Source organism: Petaurus breviceps, unplaced genomic scaffold (assembly GCF_028583685.1).
Source record: "Petaurus breviceps papuanus isolate PSGF00001 unplaced genomic scaffold, PetGlider_PUasm1.0 90779, whole genome shotgun sequence".
NCBI lineage: Eukaryota > Metazoa > Chordata > Mammalia > Diprotodontia > Petauridae > Petaurus > Petaurus breviceps.
This window is the reverse complement of record NW_027187344.1, coordinates 3,002,868-3,009,764: the sequence shown is the minus strand read 5'-3', so window position 1 is coordinate 3,009,764 and position 6,897 is coordinate 3,002,868.

Below are 6,897 nucleotides of genomic sequence, written 5' to 3'. Positions count from 1 at the left end.
ATAAATGCAGAACTGTTTGCATGCAATCCCCCTCTCCCTTCCCCACCCCTGCCCCACTACCAAGCTGGAAAAGTCCATTTGTTAGACCACTCCCTTATTCCTAGCTCTGGGCCCTTCCCTGATGGATGCTTGGAACTCTTGAGTTGAGGCTGTTTATTACTGAGATGAATCCTGTAATGGACTGTGCCTTGGGCTGGCTCCTCTGGACAGTGAGTGGCCTGAGGCCGTTGAGTCCTGCTAACCTGCTGCTGGCTGTAGCTGAGTGTAGGACTTTGGTGATTGGGAGTGTGAGCTGTTGTTTTTGATTTGAGAGAGGAGTTTTGGGGAAGGTGACACGTGGGACTGAAATCGGAGACTAACTCCAGAGCCCACTGGGGTTCCCCCCTCCCTTTTAACTGGAACATAAAGGCCTAGGACCGTGCTGCCCTCTGTTGAGGAGACAGTGGTGGGGAATTTCTGTAGTTGGGCATTTAGTTCAAGTAAGGGGAGGACCTGGGAGCCGAGTTCAGAAAGTCTACAGATTTCTTTCATGTATCATGGGCTGGTGTGTAGGGGATAGATTCTGGTGCTGAGTGAGGGTGCTAAGGAAGACATGGATGGGAGCCAGGTGTCCCTTCTCTCCTGTTCTCCTGTATATGGTGACCAGGGCACCATGTTGATTTTGGTGCTAGATTATTCCAAGAGCAAGGGGTGCATCATAGCAATAGTGGGGAAAGCCACTGATGGGGCTCCAAATCTGGCCTTTCCACTGTGGAAGGAATGTACAATGAAAAGAGCACTGGATTTGTAGTCAGAAGATCTGGGTTCAAATCCTCCAGTTCTGTAACTTATTATCTATGTGACCTTGGGCAAGCCATATAAGACCTTAAGTATCCTTGTATGGAAAAAAGAGTTGGACTAGATGGCCTTCTGAGGACCCATCAGTCACTGAACGTATACACTGACTTGGTATGTCTCATATAGACTCTGAATAGATCTTCAGTTTCTTCCAGTAAAATGGGGGGGGGGAGGATTGGATTAGATGGTCTCTGAGGTCTTCCCTGCTCTGACGTTTTGTTTTATAGAATTCCTCTTACCTTTGAAACATTTTTAAGAGCTGAGGCCTAGATCTGGATTACTTTGAAGATTTCTAGCGAGACCCTCCAGAAGTCAGGTTCCAGCATGCTTGAGGAAGGCTTTCCTGATCCTCCTTAATTCTAGTGCTATCCCTCTGTTGATTAATTAAGATATATACTACATATGGCTCACTTGTATATTGTTGTTTGGATGTTTTTTTCCTCCATTTCAACTGAGTTCCTTGAGATCAAGGACCATTTTTTTATCTTTTAAAAAATTTGCAATGCTTAACACAGTGCCTGGCACATAATAGGTACTTACTAAATGGTGATTGACTGACAGATTGGTACAGCTTGGGTGTCCTACCTGGCAGCAAGTGGTTGTGTGCAAGGCCAGTTTTAAAAAGAGGTGTCAGAGATATCAGGGAGGGGCCCCAAGACCACTGCCAATTCTTTTAGGGATTTTGAAGTCTGTTTTGAAATAGGTTGGCTCAGCTCCAGAGCAGCAATGGGAGATTCTCTGCCTTTGTTTTTGGACCTGAAGCTGGATTTGGTGAAAGATTCCCACATGTGGGGCAGTGTTTAAAGATTGGCCCTGGACCCAGATACTTGCCAATTAAAGCCATTCTGTTATTCAGTTCAATTCTACAAACATTTTTTTTGAGAGTGACCATGTAAGTAAGGCACCTTATTAGGAGTTGTGGAGGGAATAAAGATGCCTAGATGAACCTAGGAGGGCTGCCTGGGAGAGGTGGCCTAAATATTCATCAGCTCCCCTTGAAGCCTGGCCTTACCATGCCTTCATCCCAGGATCTCTGAGGTCAGGGGCAGAAGTGATGTGCACCCATAGTTAGTTTGTGGAAGACTGATGTCACCTCACAGCTTAGGGACAGTCCCTAAATGTCCCCAGTTCCCTTTAGTAACTGTTTATGGCTATGTCATCCAGGAATCTGTCCAAACAATTTGAAAGCCTATTTAGATTCTCACCACCCAGCTCTGTCTCCTCTCTGTGGAGAATGTGTTCCATAAGTTTATTCACTGCTGAGTGAAGTATATAGAAGCCTTTGATTTGGTCTAAAAAAAGCTCCTTCAAGCTTTAGCATGCAGGGAGCCTGGAAGAAAATCTAGCTGTGAAATCTTGGGTCTGGGAAACTAGTCCTTTAGTTGATAAATTTGTAGATTTAGAGCTAGAAAGAATCATATAAGCCAACTATTAGCCATCCAATCCAACTCCTTCATTTGACAGGTGAGAAAACGGGAAACCCAGAGAGTCTGGACAGTTTGCCTCAAGCAATGGCTGACAGAGCTGGGGATGCCAGTTCTTCTCTTTGCCCCTGAAGCCAGGCTAGTGATCTTTCCATTGTATCATGCTGTCTCATTAGGATATTAGAATTCCAGAAAAATTTAGAGATGGTTTAGTACAAAGATCTTTCATTTTAACAGGTGGGGAAACTAAGTTTTAGAAAGGGGAAATTCATGGCCCCAAATCACACAGTCAATGGCTGAGCCAAAACTAGAAGCCAGGTTTCTTGGTTCCTAATCTAGAGAATTTTCTCCCAGTGCCCTTGGCTTGCTCTCTTAGCCTGTGCTGGCCTCAGGGATCACCCTCCTGCAAGATGCTCTAAATTGCTTTATCTGGGGACCCATTTCCATTATCCCGTCTTGACAGTAGTTTCTCAGGGCCATTAATTTGATGTCTGAGGTAGGCAGGGGACCTCCCTGCAGAAGGAGAGGGAAAGGGAGAGGAGGAGAGAAGAGATGAGAAGGAAAAGTTTGACAAATGAGGGCGAGGAACACTGAGGTATTAAGATAGCTGTTAAGTGGATGGTGTTACTGCAGACCAATTCATCAGAGACATTAGATGCAGTGAATGGTCGTCGCACATCATTTGTTTGTAACGAGCTTTTTCATACTGTAATTTGTGTCTTCTAATTGCGGTACAAGTGCTTAATGGCTCTGATTAAAATCAGAGATCTCAGTGGTGGAGGTGCCTTGTTTTGGGAGACAGAGTCTTGCCCCCAGGTTTCTCCATTTGCTGGGCACAGGTGAATGGTTAGAAGTGTCACTGGGTGGGTGCAAACTTGGAGTACAGCCCTCAGGTGGTAGATTGGGGATCATAGTGTCAGAGCTGGAAGGGACCACAACCTGCTCCTTTGGCATAATAGGCCCAGAAAATGGAAGTGACTTCTGAAGATCTCACAGGCAGCCAGGTTGTTTTTCAAACTGAGACCTAGGGATTCAAATACAGGTCTCTCATCCCCCTTCTTCCTTTCCCATTCTGGCTGAGATACTACTGTGCATTTGTGTTTAGGTAGCTTGCCTCCATATAGCCAGATGGAGGAATTGGGAGACTGGGCTCTTGTCTCTCTACTTTTGCCTGTCTCCCTTTCTTCCCACTGTTCCCAGGGGTGTGGTCTGGCCTCTTAGGATGTCCAGACCCTTTGAATTGAACCATTGGATCATGGTGGCACACTGACCTTGTTTTCAAACTAAGAATTGAGGGGGGTGTGTGTCTAAAAAAGCCTAACTCATTTTCAAAGCCTTGCCAAAACTTTCTTTTCTTGAAAGCAGGACTGGAAAATTCATCAAGAAGCATTTTTGTACCCCTGGTATACCTGTGGGTAGTTGTTACGGTGAGGTTGGCTTCCAGAGACAGCATGGTTTAGTGGAAAAAGTGTGATCTTGGAGTCAGGAGACTTGGGTAGGAATCCCACCTTGGACACTTATTAGCAGTGTGACTTCTCAGAACATTAGTTTCCTCATTTGTAAAATATGAGTAATAATATATGCATTATTCACAAGGGTGATGTGAGCAAAGAACTTTAGTAAACATTACTAAGTACTTAATGTACCCAGGTGAGATAGAAATCCAACAATGAATTCAAGAAACATCTGTTAATCTCACCTGCTTTGTACAAAGCACTGTCAGGTGCTGGGATACAAAGATGAAACAAACTGGTCCCTGACTTCAGATAGCTTACATTCAATAAAGGAAGACACAACATATACAAAACTTATTACTACTCTCTTCTGAAGGGTGTGGATGAGTGATGTGCGAAGCCGACCGTCTTGAAAGGCCGGCTTTGATTAAACGTCAAACTGAGGCCATGTTGGTGGTGGATTGTGAAGTGTGTGGGGAGGAGTAAAGTGTAAGGAGACTGGAAACGTAAGAAGGAGCCACATTTGAAAAGCTTTAAATGACAAAGAGTGTAATTCCTATTTTGGTTCAGGAGGGTAATAGGAAGCCAGGGGAATTTCTTGAATAGGAACATGACTTGGTTAGACCTGTGCTTTAGGAAAGTTGCTGTGGCTGTGGTCAGTCTTGTGAAGGTAGAAGCGACAAGATTTCGCAGCAGATTGGATATGTGGAGGGAGTGTGAGTCAGGAGTGGAGGAGGACACTGAACCTGCCTCTCTGAGTTTTATTTTCCTCCTCTGTCAAGTGGAGGTGCCTCCTGAAACCCTGCAGATCAAATGAAAGCATAGGGGTGGAAGTGCTTTGATGTGTTAAAAGTGCCACACATTGTTGTTCAGTTGTTTAAGTCATGGCTGACTCTTTGTGACACCATTTGGGATTTTTGTGGCAGAGGTCCTGGAGTGGTTTGCCATTTCCTTCTCCAGCTCATTTTATAGATGAGGAAACTGAGGCAGACAGGGTTAAATGACTTGTCCAGGGTCACACAGCTAGTGAGTATCTGAGGCCAGATTTGAACTCAGGAAGATGAGTCTTTTGACTCCAGGCCCACCACTCTATCTGCTGTGCCACCTTCTATGTTATGCCTACCTTGAGAGGTAGTGTACCTCCCCTTTTAACAGGAAGACCTGGGTTCAGGTACTGCCTTCTGAAAATCTATGTGACCAAGGGGACCTGCCCTCTTAGTGACCTCTAGGAGAATATACCCCTTTTCCCAGGAAATCATAGATTTGGACAAAAAGAAAAAACCCAATTTAAGCAGATGGGTCCAAGGAATAAGCCTCCCCCTCTTCCCTTTCTTCTCTCTTCTCCTTCCCCTCCCCCTCCCCCTCCTCTTCCTCTTCTTCCCCTTCTCTTCCTCCTTTTCCCCTTCTCTTCCTCCTTTTCTTCTTTCTCCTGCCCCTTCTCCCTCTCCTCCCTCTTCTCCTCCTCCTCCTCTCCTCCTCCTCTTCCTCCTTCTTCCTCCTTTCCTCCTCTTTCTCCTCCTCCTCCTCCTCCTCCTCCCTAGTTCTGATTGAGTGCACCATTGCACTGGTAGCCTTTACTTTGATGCCTGCATACATAATCCTAGACTTGGGGTGTTGCCTACACCTTAGCAGTTCCCCCAGTTCAGTGCCAACTTGGGGGCTTGTCTGACTATCGAGGAGAAAGACTTATTTTTCTGGCTAGGAAGTCAGGAGTTGCATTTTGACTTTGTAAAACACTTCACTTCAACACATTTTTTATTACACACCTGCTCACTATGCCAGGCATGGGGGTAATGTAAAGAATAAGGTGCCGCTTGCCCTTAGGAAGTGCAGAGGCCAGTAGGGTGAGAAGGCACCAACACCAGTAATTATAATGTATAATAATAATAGATGGGAAATACCTCCAAGAGGTGCAGACAAACAGAGGGCTGTTATGTCAGAGAGGAGGGGGAGGGTCATCTGCCCAGTGTGGATCCTGGCATCATGGAGGTCACAGAGGAGTTGAGCCTTAACAGATCAGGAAGAACTCATGGATGTGAGTAAGAGGAGAGAGGGAGGGCATTTGAGGTGGAGAGAATAGTTTGGGACTGGGGTGCGGAGGTGGGAATTCCAGGGGGGCAGAGTGAGATTTTGATGATTTTCACACCTGGGACTCTAGCCCAGCTGTTGCACACAGGCCTGTGGACCTGTACCGTCCTGTTTTCCCTTTCCTGGGGCCATTGCTTGGTAATGCAGCCAGCACCTTGAATGGGCATTCAAGGGTGTGGTGTGATGTGGGTTAGAACTTTTGCAATTAATTGAATGAGGCTGTGAAACTGTCCCTAGGCGACAGAGGGACGGCTGAAGCCTGGCTGCCCCCACCACCAAAGTCTGGAAAAGAGTTTATTGCAGTAAATAACACTGTTTCATCAGGCAGGCATTTCCTGAATTGCTCTCTGAATGGAAATGTAGTGCCTTTAATATATACATATACATATCTATATTTCTCTTAACATATGTAATGAAAATAAATGATTTTAGGTAGATAAAATGAAAACCTTATTGTTCTCTGCCACCAGGAATCCAGGGGCCAGTCTTTGGATGGTACTATGCTGCTGTTGCCTGTGGCCCTCCCCTCAGAGAATGGCTACTCAGATGGCCCTGCTCTGTGCTGATCCATCTCAGTCAGTCAGTGGACTGACTGTCAAGCATTTATTAAGGACCTACTTTGGGCCAGGCACTAGGGATACAGAGACAATCAATGGAACAAACTCTACTCTCAATGAGCTTGTGTTCTGTTGGGAGAGCGAGCAAGCACATGCATTGGACACAGAATGAATGTAATGTATTGGTTGAGAACTGAAAACCCATTAGAAGAGGAACCATTTTGGGGATGGTGTTAATGACAGCCACTGACATTTGTATGCTACTTTGTAGTGTACAAAGTACTTACCTTAACAACTACTTTGTTTGGTAGGCAGTTTCAAGTATTATCTCCACCTTCTCCCCCTCCTCCCCAAGTCTCACACACATCTTACATGTTGGGAAACTGAAAATTAGAGGGGGAAAGTAATTTTCCCATAGTCATATGGCTGATAAGTATTAGACCTGGGGCAGAAATTCAAGTCTTCTTTCTAGATGTCCTATGCTTTCTAATTCCTTCCTTCCTTCCTTCCTTCCTTCCTTCCTTCCTTCCTTCCTTC